The following is a 26645-nucleotide window of genomic DNA, read 5'->3' on the forward strand; positions in this document are numbered from 1 at the left end:
CACAAAACTCAGACAGTGGGAAGCTTCAGAACAAACTGATTTGTTCATCAAATAAGCTGCAAGGAGGGGGAAAGGATGGTTTTCATTTCAACTCTGATTTGAGAAGACAGTAAAATTAACAATACAAAAACAAAAGCGTGGACAATTGAAGAAATTTGAAAATTTGACCAAATATTTCATAATATTAAAGAATTGTTGGAGTTTCCACCATGGTGAAGTGGGTTAAGAACCTGACTGCAGCAACTTGGGTTGCTGCGGAGGTGCAGGTTCAATTCCTGGCCTGGCACAGAGGGTTAAAGGGTCCGGCGTTGCCACAGCTGTGATGTAGGTCACAGTAGCAGCTCAGATTCAACCCCTGGCCTGGGAACTTCCATATGTTGCATGTGTGGCCATTAAAAAAAAATTGTTATTATACTCCAGGTGTAATAGTGGTATTTTTCTTTTTTAAAAAATTAAAGTATCATTGATTTACAATACTTCTTCAATCTAGTGGTATTGTTCTTATGTTTTTACAGGTCCTACAAAGGAATTTTCTGGGTCAACTGGATGAATTCTAGAACTTTATGTTTGATGGTTTCACAGCTGTGGGTGTACCATCTTAAGATTTGTATACTTACCATCTTAAGATTTGTACCTTAAGATTTGTATGTAAAATTTACCTCATTTTTAAAAGGTAGGGTTCTTATTTTTTTAAGGATACATTCTTAAGTCTTTACAGATGAAGTGATATTACGTCTGGAATTAGCTTTATAATACTCCAAGATGGCCCATGGAAGATTGGCCAGGGGTCGGTAATTGTTGAAGCTGAAGAATGTTCATAATACGATTCTTATGTTCAAAAATTTCCATATTATGAAGTTCAAAAATATCTGGCAAGATAATGTTGCCAAGGATGTGGAACAATGGAAATCCTCAGACCCTGATGGTGAGGATGAAATTGAACAACTATTTCATGTTATCTAGTAAGAGTGAAGGTGGGTGTATCTTACAACTCAGGAATTTCTCACTGAGCCTATACCTAGAAAAACACTAGCTCACATGCTCATTCATGTATTTCTACATAAGACAATTCATACAACGTTGCTTATGATAAACTAAAATAAAAAAGAAGGAAACGACTCAAATATCAATTGATAGGAAAGTAAATAAATTATGATATATACACACAGAGGAATTCTAGCTATACTTATCAACATGACACAAAATCAAGGAGCAATAACTTTACAAGTTTTTAGAATACTATAATACTATTAATTAAATGTTCAAAATATGCAAAATAGAGTAATATATTTTAGGGGTACATATATATATTCAGTAAAGCTATAAAGTGGTGGAGATCCCGTCATGGCTCAGTGGAAATGAACCCGACTAGTATCCATGAGGACATAGGTTCGATCCCTGGCCTTGCTCAGTAGGTTAAGGGTCTGGCATTGCCATGAGCTGTGGTCACAGATGTGGCTCAGATCTAGCATTGCTGTGCTTGTGGTGTAGGCCAGTGGCTACAGCTCTGATGCTACAGCTAGCATGGAAACCTCCATATGCTGTGGGTGTGGCCCTAAAAAGACAAAAAGAAAAAAAAAATAGAAAGAAAGAAAAAGAAAAGCAAGTGAATGATAAGTACCAGATGGTACAATTGGGTAGAGACATATAAGAGCTTCAGAGAGTCTGATAATATTCTTTATTTTTTCTTTTTGGCCACACTGCAGTATGCGGAATTTCCTGGGCCAGAAATTGAACCCTAGCCATAGTAGCAACCTGAGACACTGCAGTGACAACACTGAATCCTTAACCCACTGAGCCACAAGGGAACGCCTGGTAATATTCTATTTCTTATGCTGAGTGATGGGTGTTTATTTTAATATCTTTTTTACCCCACAAATATGTTATTAAAAACTTGTACATGTAGAAATATTTTATAACATTTAAGAAACCGTTTCCTGTTGTTTTTCAGCAGTCTGAAGACCTGACTCATAGGTGGTGGTGTGGTATGATGCAAAGAAACTGGCCCATCAGGAATTTGGAAAACCTGGGTTTTAGTCCCAGTTGAACTACTAAGTAGGCCTGTGACTTTGCATAATTGATTAACTTCCCTTAACCCAAGTTCCCTCATCTAGAAAATGGGCTGATCAGCATTTCCCAATTATGTTCTTCAGAACACTAGTTCTAAGATATGTTATTGATTTTTTTGTGGCAACAATAACAAAAATATCATGGTTGAATTAGTTTGAGGAACTCTGGATTAAGCAATAATGAGAGGATTTCCCTACAGCGAGACTTCTCAGAGCTTTGGCTATAACAAGTTTGAGTTGTAAACCCCCAAGAGGAATATGGAATTTTCAAAAGTAGTTTACCACAAAAATCAGGTTTCTCTGTGTGTATAACCACCATTAAAAAGAACTCATGGGCCTAAGTCCTTCTGATCGAGCCCCCCCCCCCACCCCCGCCCCGGCCCCCAAAAAGAACTCAGTTTGGGAAATCCTGGTATTTAGCTGTTTTCCAGATTCTCCTACAACCTAACCTTTGCTAAGCTGCTGTTCTCAGATAACCCTTACTGTAGGATGTATGGTGACTTGTTGGGAAAGAGGTGGGAGGTGGGACACCCATAAGGAGATCATTGTGATGGTCTAGATATGGAAGCTTGATGGCCTTAGCAACAGTGCAGTAATAGGGATGGAAAGGGAGGGACATAGGAAACAGCACTGAGGAACCATGAAGCAGAGCAGAGCCTAAGGCCATTCCTCGCCTGGTTAGACTCTACATATGAATGCGAGCCAGGCAAAAGCACTGTGTTTGCTCCTGCAGCGATCAGTTAACCACTCTGAACCTAGCTGTGGTTTTGCAACACATGGCTAGTTTTAGAATGGGAATGGCTCATCAGGTCCCATTCTTGTGTTTGCATGTGAGCATATTGTGCTCCAGAGTTTAAGTGACCTTCCCAAGGTCACATAGCTCATTAGGGTTGAGAGCAGTACAGCTCCGGCCTCCTGATTCCCAGACCAGCCTCTGTACCATGACACCCTGACATTGGAAAATGTGTGTGGAGTGTGAGTGCCACCAAGGACTCAACCTAGTTTTTATTCTCTTCAATTTCAGTAACCACCTTGTGCCATACAGCACCGACAACGTGAGGTAGTTACCAATTCGAGTGTCCTGTAATCAAGAGAACTAATGGCTGCTTTCACCATGGCTAAGCATTTCATATCTACCATTTGTGACATCTGAGACATCTGAGAGTGTGGATGTCTTAAGGAAAATCTGCCACAACTTGAATAGATGAATTAAAAGGGGAGATGAGACAAATCTCCCATCCAGAATATTTCCAAATAATTTATGTAGATACTCTGCCTGCAATAAGGGGGGGGGGGTGTAACTCCTCTGTAGGTGTGGGCTACACACATAGTAAATTCTTTCCAAAAAGTAAAGTGTGGGAAGTGAGGGAGAATTTTGTCAGTGGAGAAAGCTGACAAAAATACCTCAGCCAGGTGATCAAGATCAACATCCACCGTGATAAATCAGGTAATAATACGTATCTTTGATACGATGTGATAAAAATAGTACTTTACCTCTACGGGCTTCCGGTCCCCAAACCCATAACCTCGATCTACTCATGAGAAAAACAGCAGACAAACTCCAATGGAGGGAAATCCTACACAACACATGATCAGTCCTCCTCAAAACTGTTAAACTCATCAAAAATAATGAAAGTCTGAGAAACTATCACAGTCAAGAGGTGATTAAGGAGACACGACAACTGAACATAATGCAGTGGTTGGGGTCCTGGAACAGAAAAGGGACATTAAGTTAAAGCTAAGAAAATTTGAATAAAGTGTGGCCTTTAGTTAATAATAATGTATTAATAGTGTTCATTATTTATAACGAATGTACCACACTAATTCAAGATATTAATAACAGAGGGAGGGTATATGGGAACAATGTATGTATATGGGAACTCAATTTTGCTGTAAATCTAAACTGTTCTAAAAAAGAAAGTTGTTTTTTTTTGTTGTTTTTTTTTTGTTTTTTTTTTGTTTTTTAATGGCCACTTCCACAGCATATGGAAGTTCCAGAGCCAGGGACTGAATTCAACCCACAGCTGCCACCTATGCTGCAGCTGTAGCAATGCTGGATCCTTTAACCCACTGCAGCACAGCAGAAACTCCATAAAAATCCTGTTTTTTAAAAAACTGCACCTGGAAGTTTCCTTGTGATGTAGTGAGTTGAGGATCCAGCATTGCTGCAACTGTGGCACAGGTTCCATCTCAACTTCCACATGCCTTGAGTGTGGCAAAAAAACAAACAACAACAAAAAACCCAGAAAAAGAAAAAACCACGCTTCTCCACCTCGCCCCCTCAAAATCTTCATGATCAGATAGTTTCACTGGAGAATTCTACCAAACACTTAAAGAATTAACACTGATTTTATGCAATCTCTTCTAGGAAATAGGACAGAACAAATCCTAATATTATGAAGCCAGTATTAGGCTGAAAACAAAATCAGACCAAGACAGTACCAAACAAATAAAGATAAACCAGACCAATCTCTCTCATAAAAAGAATTATAAACCATGACCAAGTGGGACTTATTCTAGATATACAAGGCTGGTTCAACATTTAAAAATCAATTAAGGCAATGCTGAATTCAGGTCAAAAAGCTGAAGAAGAAAAATGATATAACCATATCAATTTAATATAGAAAAAAACATTTGGTAAAACCCAACACTGATTCATAATAAATCTCCCAGGAAGTTAGAAATAGAGAGGAAATGCCTAAATTTGCTAAATAGCATCTACTAAAAACCCTAGAGCTAATGTCATACTTTACGATGAAAGAATGAATGATCCCTGATCAAGAACAAGGCAAAGATGTCTGCCCTCACTTTTATCCAACAGAGTCCTGGAAGTTCCAGCCATTGCAGTAGGCAGGAAAAAAAAAAAAAGAAAAGAAAAGAAATGGTAGACGGATTAGAAAGAAGAAAATAAAGCTATCTCTATTTGCAGAAAACATGCAAATGTTTTCTATGTAGAAAACCCCAAGAAGTCCACAGAAAATCTCTTGGAACTAATAAGTGAGTCCAGCAAGGGTTTAGGATATAATAAGACCATGATACACAAAAACTATTGCATTTTTTTTTTTCTTTTTACGGCTGCACCTTCGGCATATAGAAGTTCTCTGGCTAGGGGTTGAATTGGAGCTGCTGCTGCCAGCCTACACCACAGCCATGGCAACACCAGATCTTAGCCTTATCTGCGACCTACACCACAGCCTGCGGCAACGACGGATCCTTAACCCACTGAGCGAGACTGGGGATTGAACCCACATCCCCATGGATATTAGTTGGGTTCTTAACGTGCTGAGCCACAACGGGAACTCCTTCTTTTTGACAGTGAACATACAGAAACTAAAATTAAAACATGATGTCACTACAACCACTCAAATAAAGCAAAATATTTAAATACACAGGAGTTCCCGTCGTGGCGCAGTGGTTAACGAATCCAACTAGGAACCATGAGGTTGCGGGTTCGGTCCCTGCCCTTGCTCAGTGGGTTAAGGATCCGGCGTTGCCGTGAGCTGTGGTGTAGGTTGCAGACGAGGCTCGGATCCCACGTTGCTGTGTCTCTGGCGTAGGCCAGTGGCTACAGCTCCGATTCAACCCCTAGCCTGGGAACCTCCATATGCCGTGGGAGCGGCCCAAGAAATAGCAACAACAACAACAACAACAACAACAACAACAAAAAGACAAAAAAAAAAAAAATTTAAATACACATAAAACATGATCCATATGCTGAAAATTACAAAAACCTCAACAAAGAAATCAAAAGAGACCTAAATAAATGGAGACATATATTGTGGTTATGGATAAGAAGAGCCAACGTAATAAAAATATCAATTCTCCCCCAATGGACCTATAGATTAAATGCAATGCCTATCAACATCCCAGCAAGGCTTTTTGCATATGTGAATAAGCTTATTCTAAAATTTATATAGAAAGTCATGGGCCTAGAACAGCTAACACAATCTTGACAAAGAATGAAGTGGGAGGAATCACTTCACCTAATGTTAAGGCTTATTATAGGGCCAGGGTAATCAGGACAGGGAGGTATTGGCAGAGAGATACACATAGCAATGGAACATAATAAATTCCAGAAATAGATCCCTAGCAATATGGTCAACGATTTTTGATAAAGGTGAAAAAGCTTTTCAATGGAGGAAAAATAGACTTTTTTTTTTCTTTTTTTTTTTTTTTTTTTTTGGTCTTTTTAGGGCCGCACCTGTGGCATAGGGAGGTTCCCAGGCTAGAGGTCTAATTGGAGCTGTAGCCACTGGCCTATACCACAGCCACAGCAATGCTAGATACTAGCCACGTCCGCAACCTACACCACAGCTCAGGGAAATGCCGATCCTTAAACCACTGAGCAAGGCCAGGAATCGAACCCGCGTCCTCATGGATGCTAGTCAGATTTATTTCCACTGAGCCATGGCTGGAACTCCAAGGATAGCCTTTTCAACAAATGACACTGGAGTAATTGGCCACCTGCAAGCAAAAAAATTAATTTTGACCTAAACAACATCTATACAAAAATTAACTTAAAAATGAATCACTGATTTAATGTAAAATGTAAAACTATAGGAATTCCCTTTGTGGCTCAGCGAAAACGAATCTGACTAGGATGCATGCTGACACAGGTTGATCCCTGGCCTTTCTCAGTGGGTTAAGGATCTGGTGTTGCCCTGAGCTGTGGTGTAGGTCTCGGACGTGGCTCGGATCTGGTGTTGCTGTGGCTGTGACGTAGGCTGGCAGCTACAGCTCCAATTTGACCTCTAGCCTGGGAACCTCCATATGGTGTGGGTGCAGCTCTAAAAAGCCAAAAATAAAAATAAAATGAAACTATAAATTTTTTAGATATAACACACACACACACAAACCTTGCAAAGTTCAACAGTAAAAAAAAAAAAAAAAAAAAAAAAATCAGAAAATGGGTGAAAGACATGACCAGATATTTCAATGGTGAGGATATACAGATGGCAGATTAAACACATGAAAAGATATTCAACATCATTAGTCCTCAGGGGAATGCAAATTAAAACCACAATGAGATATCTGTACTCATCTACCAGGAAGGCTAAAATTAAGAAATCTCAACACTAGATGCTTGTGAGGATCTAGAGAAAATGGGTCACACTGCTGGTGGGAATATAAAAAGTATAGCCAGTCTGGAAAACAGTTTGTCAATTTCTCATAAAACCAAACATGCAATCACCATATGAGCCATCAACTGTACCCCTGGGCATTTTTTATCCCAGAGAAATGAACACATATTCACACAAAACCTTGTACATGAATGCTCATGGAAGTCTTATTCACAGTAGACAAAAACTGGACTCAGCCTAGACGTCCTCCTACAGGTTAATGGTCAGATAAACCATGAAACAGTCCCGCCGTAGAGTTCTACTCAACAATCAAAAGGAATGAACTATTGACAACGGATGAATCTCCAGGGAATTATACTAAGTGAAAACAAGCCAGTCCCCAGAGGTTGCATACCATATGATTCCATTTATGTAAATTATAAAAATAACAAAATTTTAGAAACGGGGGAAAGATGGATGTCAGGGTCAAAAACTGGGGCTGGGGGTGGGGCAGGGTAAGAAAGAAGTAGATGTGGTGTTTTTGTTTTTTCTTGCTTTTTTCAGGGCCTCACTCTCAGCACAATGGAAGCTTCCAGGCTACAGGTTGAATTGGAACTGCAGCTGCCAGCCTACGCCACAGCCACAGCAGTGTCAGATCGAGCTGCATCTGTGACCTCACAGTAATGCCAGATCCTTAACCCAACAAGCGAGGCCAGGGATATAAACTGTATCCTCACGGATACCAGTCGAATTCATTACTACTGAGCCACAACAGGAACTCCGGATGTATTTTAAAGGGCTGCACAAGAGGGATCCTTGTGGTGTTGGAATATTCAGTATCTTAACTCTGGTAGTGCATACGTGAGCCTACACAGGTGATAAAATCGTATAGAACTTAATAAACACACATACATGCAAACAAACCACTATGAGTAAAACTAAGAAAATTTAAATAAGATCAGTGGATTGTAGCCATGTCAATTACCTGGCTGTAATACCATACTATAATTTCTCAAATTATTACTATTAGGAGAAATTGGACTCTATTGTTTCTTACAACTGCATGTAAGTCTGCAAGGATTGTGACAAATATTTCAATTAAAAATGTTGCATAAATACCTAGACGCTATGGTTAATAGCAACAGGAATGATTTTTAAACAGCTTAGAAGAGTAAATGATGGTATACAAGAGGAAAAGAAAGGAATTTGTAAAAGACAATTAAGAACAAAAAGGAACAGGAGTCCCCGTCCGTGGCACAGAGGAAACAAATCCGACTAGGAACCATGAGGTTGCAGGTTCGATCCCTGGCCTCGCTCAGTGGGTTGGGGATACAGCGTTACCCTGAGCTGTGGTTGGTGTAGGTTGCAGATGCAGCTTGGATCTGGCATGGCTGTGGCTCTTGCATAGGCCAGCGGCTAGAGCTCTGATTATACCCCTAGCCTGGGAACCACCGCATACCTCAGGTAAGGCCCTAAAAAGACAAAAGACAAAAAAAAAAAAAAAAAAAAAAAAAAAAAAAAAAAAAAAAAAAAAAAAGAACAACAAGGAACAGAGCAGCTAGAAGAAATGTCTGACAGCACCTCTGAATTTTGGAAGTATGGGTCACATATTATGTTGCTAAGAACTGAAATTTCTTCTTCATGTATTGTCTGTGTTCAATTTCCAATTCCTAGAGCAGCTGGTCTATTTGTAGTCTATAGGTATGAAGCTCTAAATGCATCTGAATCTGATTTAATGGCACTCTCTCCATTTTAAGATGGGTATATCTTATTCCCCTGACTTTCAGTGTCCAGCTCAAGCAGTTTTAAACATTTCTGGCAATGATTCATTTACTTGTGATCTGTCATGTGCAATCCAGTAATTTTAGATTTTTCCTTCCAATCTTTTGACTTTGTGCTTCTTGACGTAAATGGTTTACCTTGAAAATTGTCCAACGTTTCGTAAATGTGTCCATATAAGGCATGATCAAAAAGCGATGCCTCCTCATTTTTATCTTCCTTGTCAGTGATCAGTCATTTGCCAAAAATTATGCTTTGATGTCCCTGAATCTCCTGTTTCTGCTTCTAAAATTACATTAAGGACCGACGGTTGGAAGCTCATTAGAAGAGCTTTGCAGAGAAGTGATTTTAGCTCTACTATATCTCATGATCTTTTAAAAGATCTCAGCCTCTTTGAAAACATCAGCTACTAAGCTCTACCCCATGCTTAAGAATGATAGCTAATTTCGTTCCATTAACCATACTTAGAGGTAGGTTACTGTTGTTATCCGAATTTTATAGGTGAAGAGACTGAGGTACAGAAAAGATAGATGACTTGCTCATAGATACATGTTTTAGGCCAGGGGGCCTGGAATCTGAACCAGGTAGTCTGATTCCAGAATCTATATGCTTGACCTCTAAGCCTTTTGTACTTCCTGAAGCAGAACCTCCAAAGTGATGGTATCTGAGTTGTTTTTTATTTTGTAAAACAAAGAGCTCTCCACAATTCCAGGTATGGGGACCTCTAGGTTAAAACCTGTTCTACTGGAGATGCTCATAGGCTGAGGGTGGTGTTTGCACTCAGGAGCTAACAGGTTCCCACTCAGTCACCTTGTGATCTTGAAATAAGTACCATCTGTGGCGCTTAAGTGTTTTACCTGCATGTTCTCCTTACAACTGCCCTTCAAAGTAACTCTTATTATCTTATTTTATAGATGAAGAAACTGAGTCTTGGAGAAGATAACCTGCCCCAGGCCATTCTCAGTTAGGAAGTGGCTGAGGCTGAATTTAAACACTGAAGCCCAAGTTTTTTCTGTTTTTTGTGTTTTTTTTTTTTTTTTTTTTTTTTTTTCCTTTTTAGGACTGCACCTGCAGCATATGGACATTCACAGGCTAGGGGTCTAATAGGAGCTGTAGCTGCTGGTCTACACCACAACCACAGCAGCAAGGGATCTGAGCCTCATCTGTGACCTACACCACAGCTCACGGCAACACCAGATCCTTAACCCACTGAGCGAGGCCAAGGATTGAACCTGCAACGTATTGGTTCCTAGTTGGATTCATTTCCACTGCCCCAGGACGGCAACTCCCCAAGCTCTTAATGTCAGGATGCCTCTTCCATTAAGGGTCCACCCGTCAATCCTGACTAACTGGTCAGGGCACCTGCTCCAAGGTCTTAGGGAGAAATCTTCCCAGAGGTGCTTTGCAATCTTCAAAGCTGAACCATAAACATGATTAGCTTTTAAGACTCCAGGGGAAAATTGTAATGACGGAACCTCAGGCACTGTGATAAGTCCATATGGAAAGATACACAGGGGCTGGGAGTTCTGCTCTGAATGTTTTTTGTTTGTTTGTTTATTTTTGTCTTTTTAGGGCCACACCTAATGCATATGGAGGTTCCCAGACTAGGGGTTGAATCGGAGCTGTACCCACTGGCCTACACTACAGCCACAGTAATGCCAGATCCTAGCCACGTCTGCGACCTACACCTCAGCTCACAGCAACGCCAGGTCCTTAACCCACTGAGCAAGACCGGGATCCAGGCTGCATCCTTATGGTTACTAGTCAGATTTGTTTCTGCTGTGCCATGATGGAAACTCCTGCTCTGAACCTTCTCAGATCACTGCAGTTCCATGGAACTGCAGCCTGTGGACACCCCCACCCAGCCACCTGCCCACAGAGCTTCCTGCCAATGAAGCAGTAAGCCAAGGCCTTGACCTCTCCATCTTCCCCAGGGTCGGGTCTCTCTCTTCCTTTTTCTTCTTTATGATCAACCATGAAAATTTTGCAGTGTGCCATAGAGTGTGGAGGTTTTGAAAAAAATGTTCTGAGTATGATTGTTAATGTTTGCCCAATTTAAATAAAAATACTGTTCATTGTATGTAAGGACAAAACTCATTAACTGCAAAATGGCTTGATGCTCCTTGGCCTAAAATATAGAATATGCTCAATATGAAAAATGAAAATCAAGCCATCAAAATCTAATGGCTAAATAGGGATATTAAAAAGTAAGAGGCATTATTTGGATCCATGTAAAACTGCCATGGGATTCATGAAAATAATTGGCAAATTGTGACACAGGACAGAGCCTGAGGTGAAAAATAAAATCTCAGAGTTCCTGTTGTGGCTTAGTGGAAATGAATCTGACTAGCATCCGTAAAGACACAGGTTTGATTCCTGGCCTTGCTCAGTGGGTTAAGGATCTGATGTTGCTGTAGCTGTAGTGTAGGCCACTACAGCTCCAATTTGACCCCTAGCCTGGGAACCTCCATATGCCATGGGTGTGGCCCTGAAAAGACAAAATAATAATAATAATAATAATAAATTTTTTAAAATAAAAAATAAAATCTCACCCAGGCCAAATCACAGATATGTGATGCCCACTTAGTATAAGGGCTCATATCCACCTTATACCAGCCAGAATGGCCAGCATCAAAAAGTCTACAAACAATAATTGCTGGAGAGGGTGTGGAGAAAAAGGAATCCTGTTACACTGTTGGTGGGACTGTAAATTGGTGCAACCACTGTGGAAAACAGTATGGATATTCCTCAGAAAACTAAAAATAGAACTACCATTTGATCCAACAATCCCACTCCTGGGCATCTATCCAGAGAAAACCACGACTCGCAAAGACACATGTACTCCGATGTTCATTGCAGCACTATTTGCAATAGCCAAGACATGGAAACAACCTAAATGTCCATCGACAGAGGAGTGGATCAAGAAGACGTTGTACATATACACAATGGAGTATTACTCAGCCATTAAAAGGAAAGAAATAACGGCATTTGCAGCAACGTGGATGGACCTAGAAATTCTCATGCTAAGTGAAGTCAGCCATACAATGAGACATCATCAAATGCTTTCACTGACATATGGAATCTGAAAAAAGGACAGACTGAACTTCTTTGCAGAACAGGTGCTGACTCACAGACATTGAAAAACTTATGGTCTCTGGAGGAGACAGTTTGGGGGGTGGGGGGATGTGCTTGGGTTATGGGATGGAAATCCTGTGAAATTGGATTGTTATGATCATTAAACAACTACAGATGTGATAGATTCATTTGAGTAATAAAAAAAGAAACAGAATAAAAAAAATAAATGAAAAAAAAAGGGGGTTCATCTAATTATACCCTGGTCTCAACTTTCTTGAGTCATTAGCTCCAGCCCACCTCTCAGCCAGCTCGCTCCCAGGGTCCCCTGAGGCATGTGTGCTGAGCTGAAGTAGGGCTGATCCTGACTGTAAATCAGGTAAGCACTGACTTTTACTTCAGCTCTTTGTAGGATTTTCATCATTTTAAAATCTTTCTGGTTGAGTCTCTGCCTAACTTAGTGAAGCCTCTGTTGCTTTTGTTGTTGAATGTGCTGTGGGTACTATTCACAATAGCCAAGAAATGGAAACAACCTAAATGTCCATTGACAGATGAATGGATTAAGAAGATGTGGTATATATACACAGTGGAATACTATTCAGCTATAAAAAAGAACAAAATAATGCCATTTGTAGTAACATGGATGGAACTAGAGACTCTGATACTAAGTGAAGTCAGTCAGAAAGAGAAAGGCAAATACCGTATGATATCACCTATATCTGGAATCTAATATATGGCACAAGTGAACCTTTCCACGGAAAAGAAACTCATGGACTTGGAGAACCGACCTGTGGTTGCCAAGGGGGAGGGGGAGGGAGTGGGATGGACTGGGAGTATGGGGTTAGTAGATGCAAATTATTGCATTTGGTATGAATAAACAATGAGATCCTGCTGTATAGCACTGGGAACTGTATCTGTTCACTTGTGATGGAGCATGATGGAGGATAATGTGAGAGAAAGAATGTCTATATATATATATATGTGTGTATATATATATGTGACTGGGTCACTTTGCTGTACAGTAGAAAATTGACAGAACACTTTAAACCCTCTATAATGGAAAAAATAAAAATCATTTTTAAAAAATGTGCTGCGGTTTCGCTGCAGTGGTGTACTGAGTCCTTCCATAACTAAGCAGTAAGTACTATGTATTCATGTGGCATAGATTTACATGACTAATTTTTTATGTTACTTGAATACTAACTTCATGGCTTAGGGCTTTCTCTGCATTCTTCAGGGGGTTATAGTTGATGACCCATGAATTCTTGGTCATTTATCAGCCTTTTTAATCACAGCAGTGCTCTCAAATTGTAAAAAGAACAGACCGTCTTTGAAAGTGGAAAAACAAAATATTTTATCTTACTCACTAATTCGAAAGAGTGGTCCTCACTCACTTGGTCCTTTTGAACCACACTTCTTTAAAGTTTATTTTCTGATTATAATGTGATATATGCTCATTTTAAAATATATGAAAAATATATAAAAGTGGAAAGAACTACCACATTGAATTCCACCACCAAAGATAATCTGATTTGAAATTTTTTCTTGAAGTGATTTTTATCTTCTGCATACTATTTTTACTGAACTACACTCATAATGAACATCCAATTCTATATCTAACTATTTTTTTGTCTTTTTTTTTTTTTTGTCTTTTTGCCATTTCTTGGGCTGCTCCCGCAGCATATGGAGGTTCCCAGCTAGGGGTCGAATCAGAGCTGTAGCCACTAGCCTACGCTATATATAATTTGCGTAAGCACTTAAAAAACTGTTGGACAGTTTTCAATTTTTTTAAACCATTTTATAAATAATGCTTCAGTTAACACCTTTGGATAAAAACTTTCTCTCTGTATGTAGAATCTCACTTAGGATCCACTCCCAGAAGCAGAACTTCTTTGAAAATGAGTGTTTAGCATTCTGGTATATCTTGCGAAATGGCCCTTCTAAAAGACTTGTACTGATTTACATTGCCAAACTGCTGTTCAAAGGTTTCCAACTCACTACATGCTCAAAAGCATTGGCTGTTGCACAGGTTTAAGTCTTTGCAATTAAATAAGCAGAAACTGGTATTTCACTCTTGTTCTAAAACCACGTTATTTTTAGAAGTAATGATAATCTTAGTATTATTTTCTTACAAAACATTATTTCTAAATACAAAAATTTAACTTCAACCAACGACAACAAAAAGGAATTCCTTTAACTTCCAACTTAGTAACTTGAAGTTATCTTACATTCAAACTTGTTGTTTACCAGCTTTGCGACTCTGGGAAAATTATTTCACTTCTATAAGCTTCAGTTGCCTTATGTATAATATGGGAATAATAACACCTTCCTTCTAGGGATATTACAGAGATTAAATTAGATAACACTTGTAAAACTCCTAGCATACAGAAAGCACTCAATCAATGAGAGCTATAATCATTACTATGTTTACCTAGTTAAAATTGACTTATTGACGCTCTTTGAAAAAGAAAATTTACTATTTTTTTCTTTTCTTTTCTTTGGGGGGAAAGGCTGCACCTGCAGCATATGGAGGTTCCCAGGCTAGGAGTCAAATCAGAGCTTCAGCTGCTGGCCTACCCAACAGCCACAGCAATACCAGATCCGAGCCTGTCTGTGACCTACACCACAGCTCACGGCAACAACGGACCCTTAACCCACTGAGCAAGGCCAGGGATTGAACCTGCATCCTCATGGGTGCTAGTCAGATTCATTTCCACTGAGTTACAACAGGAACTCCAATATTTGCTATTTTAACCATTTTTAAGTGATAATTTAGTGCCATGTTGTGCAGCCATTACCATTTCCCCCAAATTTTTATATCAACCTTAAATTCTGTACCCATTAAGCAGTAATTTGCCATTCACCCTTGCCTCATCCTTGAGTAACCCTGATTCTACTTTCTTTCTGTGAGTTTGCCTTTTCTCGGTATCTCATGTAAGTGGAATCATACAAGGGTCATCCTTCTATGTCTGACTTATTTCATTAAGCATAATGTCTCCAAGGTTCATTCGCATTGTGACATATGTCGGAACTTCATTTCTTTTTAAGGCTAATGACAATTCTCCATTTATTTATCCATTCATTTTTGATGGACACTTGGGTTGCTCCCACTTTTTTATTATTATGAATTATGCTGTGAACTTTGGTGTACAAATATCTGAGTTCCTATTTTCAACTGTTTTATTTTATTTTATTTTATTTTACTTTACTTTACATTTTATTTTATTTTATTTTATTTTTAGGGCTGCACCTGTGGTATATGGAGGTTCCCAGGTTAGGGGTCTAATCGGAGCTACAGCTGCTGGCCTATGCCACAGCCACAGCAATGCTAGATTTGAGGCTTGTCTGTGACCTTTATTACAGCTTAGGGCAACGCTGGATCCTTAACCCACTGTGCAAGGCCAGGTATCCAACCTGCATCCTCATGGATACTAGTCGAATTTTTTAACTGTTGCGCCACAACAGGAACGCCTCAATTATTTTAGGTATATACTTAGGAGTGGAATTGCTGGATCATAGGGTAATTCTATGTTTAACTTTTGGAGGACCTGCCAGACTGTTTTCTACTATGGTTGCACCATTTTACATTCCAAAAAGAAATGTGCAAGGGTGCCACTGTTTATTACAGCCATCCTAATATTTATTAAGTGATATCTCATTGTGTTTTGACTTGCATTTCCTAAAGACTGATGATATTGAATATCTTTTCATGTGCTTATTGGCCATCTGTCTATCTTCTTTGGAGAAATGTCTGTTCAAGTCCTTTGTCCATTTTAAAAATGGCTTAGTTATCTTTTTGTGGTTGAGTTGTAGGAGTTCTTAAAAAATATAACCTAGATAAACTCTTATCATATATAACTTGCAAATATTTTCTCTCATTCTGTGGTTTGTCTTTTTTTTTTTTCTTTTTCTAAATTACTCAGTGGATTTTATTACATTTATAGTTGTTCAGCAATCATCACAACCAAATTTTATAGCCTTTCCATCCCAAACCGTCAATGCATCCCCCCACCCCACAACCTGTCTTATTTGGAAACCATAAGTTTTTCAAAGTCTGTGAGTCAGTATCTGTTCTGCAAAGTTCATTGTGTCCTTTTTTTAGATTCCACATGTCAGTGACAGCATTTGATGTTTGTGTCTCTCCATCTGACAGACTTCACTTAGCATGAGAATTTCTAGGTCCATCCATGTTGCTGCAAATGCCGTTATTTCTTTCCTTTTAACGGCTGAGTAATACTCCATTGTGTATATGTACAACGTCTTCTTGATCCACTCCTCTGTCGATGGACATTTAGGTTGTTTCCATGTCTTGGCTATTGCAAATAGTGCTGCAATGAACATCGGAGTACATGTGTCTTTGCGAGTCATGGTTTTCTCTGGATAGATGCCCAGGAGTGGGATTGTTGGATCAAATGGTAGTTCTATTTTTAGTTTTCTGAGGAATATCCATACTGTTTTCCACAGTGGCTGCACCAATTTACAGTCTCACCAATAGTGCAATAGGTTTCCCTTTTCTCCACACCCTCTCAAGCATTTATTGGTTGTGGACTTTTTGATGATGACCATTCTGGCCAGGGTAAGGTGGTACCTCAGAGTGGTTTTGATTTGCATTTCTCTAATAATGAGTGATATTGAACATCTTTTCATGTGTTTTTTGGCCATCTGTATGTCTTTGGAGAATTGTCTGTTTAGATCTTCTGCCCATTTTTTGATGGGGTTGTTTGTTTTTTTGGTATTGAGCTGCAGAAGGTGTTTATAAATTTTGGAGATGAATCCCTTGTCAGTCGCTTCATTTGCAAATATTTTCTCCCATTCTGTGGGTTGTCATTTTATTCTCTCTCTCTCTTTCTCTTTTTTTTTGGGGGGGGGGGTGGAGCTTCATTTGCAGTATGTGGAAATTCCCAGGCCAGGGATCAAACCTGAGCTGCAGCAGTGACTCAAGTTGCTGCAGTGACAATGCTGGATTCTTAACCCACTGCACTCCAAGAGAACTCTGATAATGTCCTTTGATGCACAAAAGTTTTTTAATTTTAATGAAATTCGATTTATATTTTTTTATTTTGTTGCCTGTGTTTCTGGTGTCATTTTTAAAGAAAGCACTGCCAAATCCAAGGTCATGAAGATTTGCCTCATGACTTTTAGAAGTTTTCTTCTAAAAGTTTTACAGTTTTAGTTTTTATATGTAGTTTTTTGTCCATTCTGAAATAATTTTTATATGTGGTGTAAGGTAAAGGTACAACTTCATCTCTTGCATGTTGATACCTAGGTTTCCTAGCACTATTTGTTTAAAAGACCCTTCTTTCCCCCTATCAGTCTTGGTGTCCTTGATGAAAATCAGTTCCTTGACTTTTAAATGTTAACCCATTAAGGAGAATTTATTCCTGTTTCTTGGTGAGACAACGTTCTTTTTTTTTTTTTTTTTTTTTTTTTGTCTTCTCTCCCATCGTTGGAAGGCAAACTCAGATTGTTTATGCTTAAGCCCTCAAGACCCTTTACGAGTCTCCACCCAGGAAACTGTGTGCTATAACCACAGGAAAGAGATCCTCTGAGCTGATAGACCTTCAGCGTTAGTGCCACATACTGAGGCATTCACTTGTCTGTTCCTCACTTGGAATTTGTCCCAACCACAGCCCTCTTTCTGGTTACTGCCTTCATTGTCCTCTCCAGGACTCTCAGTCAGCCATTACCCTGAGTAGCCTGGGTTCCAATTGTTTTACTAGCCAAGCCCAGGAGAAGAATAGCACCTTCAGCCTTCAATGCAGTCATTGAAAACATGAGAGTTCCTGATACATGTTAGACACTGGGAATTCAGATTTAAAGAATGAGACATTGCTGAGGAATTTGTCTCTTCTTCCCACAGCAAGGGGGGCATTTCTCAACGACCTTAAATCCACATCTTCTGCATGTTCAAAAGCAACTGGACTTTTCCACCTGGATATCTCTCTTCTCTGTCCAGACTCAGTGTATCTAAAAGTGAATTCATCATTTTCTTCCACATGGTGCTCCTGTTCTCTGGGCATCCAGACTGCAAACCCTGTAGCCACCTTGACTTCATCTTATTTATCACCCATCACATCTCATTTTTCAAGAAAGACCTGTTGATTCTTCCTTCCTATGTCTATATTTTCTCCTTTCTTATCATTCCCACATTAGTTAGGACCTTGTGATAATCTCCTAACTGGTTTTATGCTCAATCTACCCGACATACCACAGGTTGTTTAGCTCAAGCCACCTGCTTACGTAACTCTCCTTTGCTTATAGGATAAAATCCAAAATCTTTAGCATGTCCCTCTGAACCTTTCATAATATTAATCCAACCTGTCTTTCTAGACTGATTTTAGCAACTTTTCCACATTGATCTTCAGCTTTATTTATTTTCTTTTTCTTGACCACACCTGCAACATATGGGAGTTCCCAGGCTAGGGGTCAAATTGGAGCTGCACCTGGGCAGCCGACACCACAGCCACAGCAACGTGGGATCTGAGCTGCATCTGCCACCTATGCTGCAGCTTGCCAGGGATTGAACCTGAAACCTCATGGTTCCTAGTTGGATTCATTTCCACTGCACCATGACGGAAACTCCAGTCTTTCCTCTTCTTAAATCCCTTCAGTAGATTCTCATCGATCTTGGGATCAAGACCGGAGTCCTCGCCACCCTATGTCCTGAGTGGTCTGGCTCCAGTCTCTTCCTGTTCTTCCCTCTTCCCTATTATTTTTGCTACATGTGGCATTTTATTCTTTTGGGGTTTTTTGCCAGAGAAATTCTTTATTTCTCCTTCTAATTTAAATGATAATCTTGCTGGGTGCTGGGTAGAGTATTCTATACACAGGGCATTTTTTTTTTTTTTTTGCTTTTTGCTTTTTTAGGGACACACCCTTGGCATATGGAAATTCCCAGACCAGGTGTGGAATCAGAGCTACAGCTGCCAGCCTACACCACAGACACAGCAACTCAGGATCCAAGTTGTGTCTGTAACCTCCACCACAAATCATGGCAATGCTGGATCCCTGACCCACTGAGTGAGGCCAGGGATCGAACCCACATACTCATGGATACTAGTCATATTCATTTCCACTGTACCACAAGGGGAGCTCCCTGCACAGGGCATTTTTAATTCAAGTTGCCAGGCTTCCTCTTACTTCAAGAACTTTGGATATGCATGCGGTTCTCTTTGTCATGTCCACACCCCTCTCCTTTCTTTTCACTTCTCTTTTTGTCTCGTTAACTCCTCCTCATGTATAGATCTCAGCGGCAGCTCCTTAGGCAAGTCCTTCCTGACCCCCTCCCTTGTGCCTTCATCGCTCCCTCTACATCCTTCACTCAACTTGCCATGCATTACTATTATATATTGTGTGATCATCTGGTTAATGTCTATTTTCCTGATAGGCTCTCACGGGAGCCCGGGACCCTGTCTGTGTTGCTGACTCTTATGTTCCCCAACAACTAGCCCAGTCCCCCGATCTCAGAGACATCCAGTAAATATTCACTGAATAAGCAAAAGGCAAGCTCAACTTGAATGAACTTCCTCTGTTAAGCCGGCAATGCTCTCTCCCTCCTCTGAAACCCTGTGGCCCTTGAGGTCCCCACCACCCACTCCCATTGCGATTATGGCACACTGCCTTGTAGTGTGGCTCACTGTACATGTCATGTCACCCCTGCTAGACTGTGAGTGCCTGTGGGCCAGGAATCACAACTTCCATGTAGCTCTAATTCTCCAAAGCCTAGCTCAACACCAGCACGTGATGTGAGCACAGTAACAATTTGTTTGAAAAATTCATAAAGATCCTGGCTTTTCTTTTTCTGTCTGTAGCAGTGTTGGTGGTGATGGAAGGAAGTTATAGTTCCTGATGTTTGGAAATGCAATAGAGACTGCATTTTATAGGTTAGAGCTGGGAGAAGGTATTAGGATGCTGGCCTTTTATTGCAAGTGCATCTCTGCCAATTTACTTGGCCAAGAAGAGCCTTTACAGTTTGTGTAAACACAGCAACTGGTTCTAATTTTATGCAAAAGAGGAAAATATAACCCCAACACTGTATATCCACCCAAAGGTGAACTGTTTTTTTTTTATTTATTGGAGTTACATTGTATTATATTTATTTGCTAATGATCGCATAACGTTCTAGTCATAACAGTGGGTAACTCTTTTAACCTTCAACTTTTTTTTCTTTTTAGGGCCACGCATGTGGTATATGCAAGTTCCTGGACTGCGGAGCCACAGTTGTTGGCCTATGCCACAGCCATGGCAAAGCAGCCACGGTAATGCCAGATCCCAAAAGCATCTGCAACCTATGCCAAAGCTTGTGGCTAATTAACCCACTAACCCACTAAGCGAGGCCAGGGATCGAACCCACATCCTTACAGAGACAAGGCCAGGTCCTTAACATGCTGAGCCTCCACAGGAAATCATCAGCTTCAACCTTTCACTCACCTTCAAAAGGGAAGACGTGGGGCAAGCATGTCAGAAATGTAAGATTAACAGGCCAGAACCCAGGGCCAAGCATGCAGCCTGAGGTGTGGCTTTCAAAGTGCTGAGTCAAAGACAGATGCAAACCCAGCAGGGGGAGACCAGGGCTGTGAGGGCTGGGGAGTGAGGAGGTTGCCTGGTGGAATAAAAAGAAGGCTGCGAGGAGCATGGTGAGGGGAGCCTGAGGCCCTTGGTTTAGTAAAATGAGTCCTTGAATTTGGAGCATCCAGCGGACACCTGTTCATTCAGACCCAGATTGCAGAAGGCCTGGAGTAGTTCCTCAAGATTCCAGGGTTGACATGAAAGGAGGAGGGGAGGGTTCTGACACATCTCTGCCTTTGAGATGCTTAAAATGGGTTCTTTGCTGATGGTCAAAACCACAGCTAACTTTAAGGAAAGACACAAAATTACACGTGAGAGGAGTTCTCATTGTGGCACAGTGGAAACGAATCCAACTAGGAACCATGAGGTTGTGGGTTCGATCCCTGGGCTCGCTCAGTGGGTTAAGGATCTGGCGTTGCTGTGAGCTGTGGTGTAGGTCGCAGATGTGGCTCAGATCCTGCATGGCTATGGCTGCCGCGTAGGCTGGCAGCTGTTGCTCCAATTGGACCCCTAGCCTGGGAACCTCCATATGCCTCGGGTGTGGCCTGAAAAAGCAAAAAAAAAAAAACAAAAAACAAAATTACGTGTGAGAAGCACTGGATCCATACTCCAATGCCCAAAATGCTGGGCAAAATATGAAAGGAGTGTGTTATATATTCAGAAGTGTGTAATTGGAAGGGGAAGTTAGAGAAAACCATCATGTCTTACATATTTCCTCCTTACTCCTTAAACCCTCTGCCCTCCCTTTCTAACCTGCTGATTGCCCTCTGCTGGTATTCTGCCTGGAGAATCTCCTCGTCAGACCTTCACATAGCGCTGGATTTTGAGTGGGTTGATTTCTTCTAAGCCCTGTTTCTCTATTCACACTTAACCCCACAGCCTGTGTCCTGGAGCCATCCCTACGCCCAGGTCAAACCAGCTCAGATCTGGATGAGAAATGTAGACTTGAAGAGCCCGCTTGCTGATGATGTTGAGCTGCATACTGTGCGAAGGACGTGAGACACATTCTTACCCTCTGGGAGCACAAAAGCAAAAACAAAATAGATGGACACAGAAGAGATATAATAACTGATCATACACCAGAGGAAGAGGCAATAAAAAGATTTCTATTCTGAAACTCAAAGGGATCGTCATCATTCTCCGTTTTCTACTTGAAACCTCAAGTATCACCTCTGTGTGGATGACTTTGAAATTTCTGTCTCTGGACTTACTACCTTGCTCAACTTCCAACTGGAAATCTGCAATTGTGTCTGGTACCTCTCTGCTTAAATGTGTCACTGTCTGCCCTGCCCTGCCTCTATTTTCCAATATTTTCCATCTCAGCTAGTTTTTCTGTACCAGCCATGGCCATTATGTTAGCATTTTACAGTTTAGAAAACCTGTCCTCTCACTTGAACTTATTAATTTCCCCAGTTGCCTAGGTTTAGAGCCTGAAGTGTTAATATTAATTCCTGTTTCTCTTTCATCCCTTTCATCAAATTTTCTACCCATGTTCTTGGTTTGATCTACAAATAGTGTGATTATGATTCCTCTTTTTTTTTCTTAAGAAAAAAAAATGATCTCATTTATTTATACAGAGAGAGCCAAAGGGATTTTGCAAACTGATATATCTACCACTGAGCTGAGGCAGTGCTGCAAATTTGAAACTAGATCCCAGTGCAACCAATGCCAACCAACTTACTAAGCTAATGGACCATAAATGGGCTGCTTAAAGCTGTTCTTATTTACTGATTTTTTGTTTTGTTTTGTTTTGGTCTTTTTAGGGCCCCACCCTTGGCATATGGAGGTTCCCAGGCTAGGGCTGGAATCAGAGCTGTAGCCACTGCCCACAGCCACAGCCACGCCCGATCCGAGCCACATCTGTGACCTACACCGAAGCTTACGGCAATGCCGGATCCTTACCCCACTGATCGAGGCCAGGGATCATACTTGTGTCCTCATGGAGAATAGCCAGATTCCTTTCTGCTGAGCCACGATAAGAACTCCTTGTTTATTGATTTCATGCATATAAAACATCCACGTAATAAAATACTATTTTATTTTTTCAATAGAAAATTGTGTTTTAATTGACCCTTTTACAATTGACCCTTTTAAATTACACCTCTCATATATTTACCCTCCTAGTAACAAATATATCCACACCAGATTGATTCTCTGTACTATTCTCCTCCATAACCCCTCCCCTCTTTTTTTTGATTGGGGGGGTATTTTTCCACTTAGAACCCTTCCAAAAAGCACAAAGAAGTCATGTTAAATTCAATATTTACATATTTACATTTTTTTTTTCTTTTTTTGCTGCCCTACAGCATATGGAGTTTTGGGCCAGGGATTAGCTCTGAGCCATGGTTGCAGCCAATACCACAGCTTCAGTATTGATGGATGCTTAACCCCACTGTGCCTGGCCTGGGAGCGATCCTGCATCCTGGCACTGCAGAGATGCCACTGATCCGACTGTGCCACAGTGGGAACTCCCAATATTTACTCTATTGATCAGAAGAGTAACTAGAGTAGGAGAAAGACTAAAGGCAAAAAGATTTTTGTGGAGAGGAAGGAAGAGCCCCAGGTAAACAGGTGCCTTTGAGGAAAAGGCAGCCTGGTGGCCAGAATATAGATTGGTTCAGAGACAGTTTCCCACGGAAGAAGATGAGGTGAACTGAAAGCAGCCAGGGTGGTGAAGACAGCAGCTGCCCCCACAAGTATGTCAGCTATGTTGGGAGGATATTTGGGTGTCTCTCTACCTTCCTGAACCTCCAGGTCGGTGCTGCTGGCCGGTGGAAACATGAGTGTCGGCAGCGTTAAGCAGGTTTAATTCATGCAAGGAGTCTCATGTTAAAGGCAACTCAAGAAAGTGTTTCGAATATTTTCTTAATTTGGAAGCTCTGCTCAGTGTCAAGCTTGACAAGAGAAGGGCCAAGACACAAAATGACTGATAACAGCTTCTAACAATAATTATAGCATCCTCATTTACAAAGCTTGTGTTTTTAATGTGCCTTAATACCAGGTTCACATGAATAGCACATTTATTACAATATAAACTGTATGGCAAATGATATATTTATCCAGATATTTCAGGAGCAATTCCAACTCATGAGACACACTGTACTTTGATTTTTGCTAAACTAATCTTTTATATATTTGGAAAAATTTCATTCAGGTTACCAGATTCTCTCATATTTAATTTACCCCTTTCTTTTGCTTTGGAAAACTCCTAAAGTTCATTTGGCTGTTTTTGATCACTTATAAAGATGGTGAAAATGTTTTCTTCTTTGTTGTTGGGAAAAAAAGCAGATGGATTTTTATACTCAAACCTAAATAAAGGGTTTGTTTCTTAATAACTTTGGCATGTACTAAATTTGGTTGTAGATGAGGAATAAGACCTTATTTAAAGAAAGTTAAATTTTGAGTATCTGTATTTGTAAATGTTAAAAAAGTTTATTTCCATACAAACCCAATGCAGTGTGCTATTTTATTTAAGCTTGTTCCTATCGTTTTGTCTATGTTTACTGTAAACATGACTCAGTGAGGACTTGCTTCTGTTAGCAACCAAAATTGAAAAGTACTTTATCTGAGTCCATATGAAGTTTTAAAAATAATTAGGATCAAGGAAGGACTCAATGGTCCTTGATGTGAATTTATGAGACGAGGCTGTAAATCTTCACACTACTTTTGGTTAATGGAGAAACAAGAAAATGGCCACCTAAATATCACATTTGAATTACAGAATTTGTTATTAAGAGACCATCAGTTTATTTTTTATTTTTATTTTTTGGTATTTTTTCCTTTTCTGGGGCCTGCTCCTGAGGCATATGGCGGTTCCCAGGCTAGGGGTCTAACCGGAGCTGTAGCCACCGGCCTACCCCAGAGCCACAGCAACGTGGGATCTGAGCTGCGTCTGCAACCTACACCACAGCTCACGGCAACGCTGGATCCTTAACCCACTGAGCAAGGCCAGGGATTGAACCTGCAACCTCATGGTTCCTAGTCGGATTTGTTAACCACTGCGCCACAACGGGAACTCAAAGAGATCATCAGTTTAATCAATAACAAGTACAGTAGCTTGAACCAATGACTTCCGTGGTGTTAAATACAGGACTCAGACAACACTGTGTGACTACTTGATAAAAGTCCCATGTGGTTTGAAGGTGAAGGGAAGTTGAGACAAGCATGTTTTCCAGAACTGGGACTTGCTCTCTTTTATCACTGCCTGACCTTGATGGAAAAAAGAATCATACAATTACCTAACAAAGATGTAACCAGGTTCCCAAATACAGGAAGAGCTTCTTTCTGCAGGAGCGCAGGCTGTTAGGCTGCACTCAGGCAAAGCCCAGCCGCACCTCTCTCTACCAGAGAACCTAAGGCTGTCGGAGAGAAGCCCAGGACTGGGGCCTCCAGGTGTTGAAAGAGACCTTGAAAGACCTTGAACACAAGAGTACCCTTCCTCCCAAGAGCCAGAAGGATGTGCCCATACCTTCTTAGGAAACTAATTTCATTTACAAACAGCTTTTACTTTTAGAAAATGAATCCTTTTATCCTTTTATGGAGCAAATTCTACCAGGTTGTAACACCCAGCCCTATTCCATACTTCCCTACCCATACTGTATCTTCAGGTTGTCTATCTTTTTAAAAGCTCCCTCTTTACCATGAACTTGTAGCCTATTAAAAAATTTCCAGAGTTTCTTTTTCTTTCTTTCTTTCTTTTCCTTTTCTTTTTTTCTTTTTTTTTTTTTTTTTTTTTTTTTTGCTTTTTAGGGCTTCACCCATGGCATATGGAAGTTCCCAGGCTAGCATTTGAATTGGAGCTACAGCTCCTGGTCTACACCAAAGCCACAAGCCACATGGGATCCAAGCTCTGTCTGCAATCTATACCATAGCTCATGGCAAAGCCAGATCCTTAACCCACTGATCGAGGCCAGGGATCGAACCCACATCCTCATGGATAGAAGTCAGATTCGTTTCTCTTGTGCCACAAGGGAACTTCAGTTTCTATTCTTTTTTTTTTTTTTTTTTTTTGTCTTTTTGCTATTTCTTGAGCCGTTTCAGCGGCATATGGAGGTTCCCAGGCTAGGGGTCGAATCAGAGCTGGAGCTGCCAGCCTACGCCAGAGCCACATCAACGCAGGATCTGAGCCGCGTCTGCGACCTACACCACAGCTCATGGCAACGCTGGATCATTAACCCACTGAGCAAGGCCAGGGATTGAACCTGCAACCTCATGGTTCCTAGTCGGATTTGTTAACCACTGCGCCACAACGGGAACTCAAAGAGATCATCAGTTTAATCAATAACAAGTACAGTAGCTTGAACCAATGACTTCCGTGGTGTTAAATACAGGACTCAGACAACACTGTGTGACTACTTGATAAAAGTCCCATGTGGTTTGAAGGTGAAGGGAAGTTGAGACAAGCATGTTTTCCAGAACTGGGACTTGCTCTCTTTTATCACTGCCTGACCTTGATGGAAAAAAGAATCATACAATTACCTAACAAAGATGTAACCAGGTTCCCAAATACAGGAAGAGCTTCTTTCTGCAGGAGCGCAGGCTGTTAGGCTGCACTCAGGCAAAGCCCAGCCGCACCTCTCTCTACCAGAGAACCTAAGGCTGTCGGAGAGAAGCCCAGGACTGGGGCCTCCAGGTGTTGAAAGAGACCTTGAAAGACCTTGAACACAAGAGTACCCTTCCTCCCAAGAGCCAGAAGGATGTGCCCATACCTTCTTAGGAAACTAATTTCATTTACAAACAGCTTTTACTTTTAGAAAATGAATCCTTTTATCCTTTTATGGAGCAAATTCTACCAGGTTGTAACACCCAGCCCTATTCCATACTTCCCTACCCATACTGTATCTTCAGGTTGTCTATCTTTTTAAAAGCTCCCTCTTTACCATGAACTTGTAGCCTATTAAAAAATTTCCAGAGTTTCTTTTTCTTTCTTTCTTTCTTTTCCTTTTCTTTTTTTCTTTTTTTTTTTTTTTTTTTTTTTTTTGCTTTTTAGGGCTTCACCCATGGCATATGGAAGTTCCCAGGCTAGCATTTGAATTGGAGCTACAGCTCCTGGTCTACACCAAAGCCACAAGCCACATGGGATCCAAGCTCTGTCTGC

General features: G+C 40.6%; 1 long non-coding RNA gene across 1 annotated transcript; it reads left to right on the plus strand.

The window, feature by feature from the left end:
- The first annotated feature begins 20152 nt into the window (after positions 1-20152).
- Positions 20153-25224, plus strand: LOC146395897 (uncharacterized). The gene is made up of 2 exons (XR_014829955.1): positions 20153-20238; positions 21428-25224. It is a non-coding gene; the product is annotated as an uncharacterized LOC146395897 (long non-coding RNA).
- The last annotated feature ends 1421 nt before the right edge of the window (positions 25225-26645 follow it).

Source organism: Sus scrofa, chromosome 15, assembly GCF_054392235.1.
Source record: "Sus scrofa isolate SSC_HxYL_T2T_F1_AM1 chromosome 15, Sscrofa_HxYL_maternal_Yorkshire_Landrace_v2.0, whole genome shotgun sequence".
NCBI lineage: Eukaryota > Metazoa > Chordata > Mammalia > Artiodactyla > Suidae > Sus > Sus scrofa.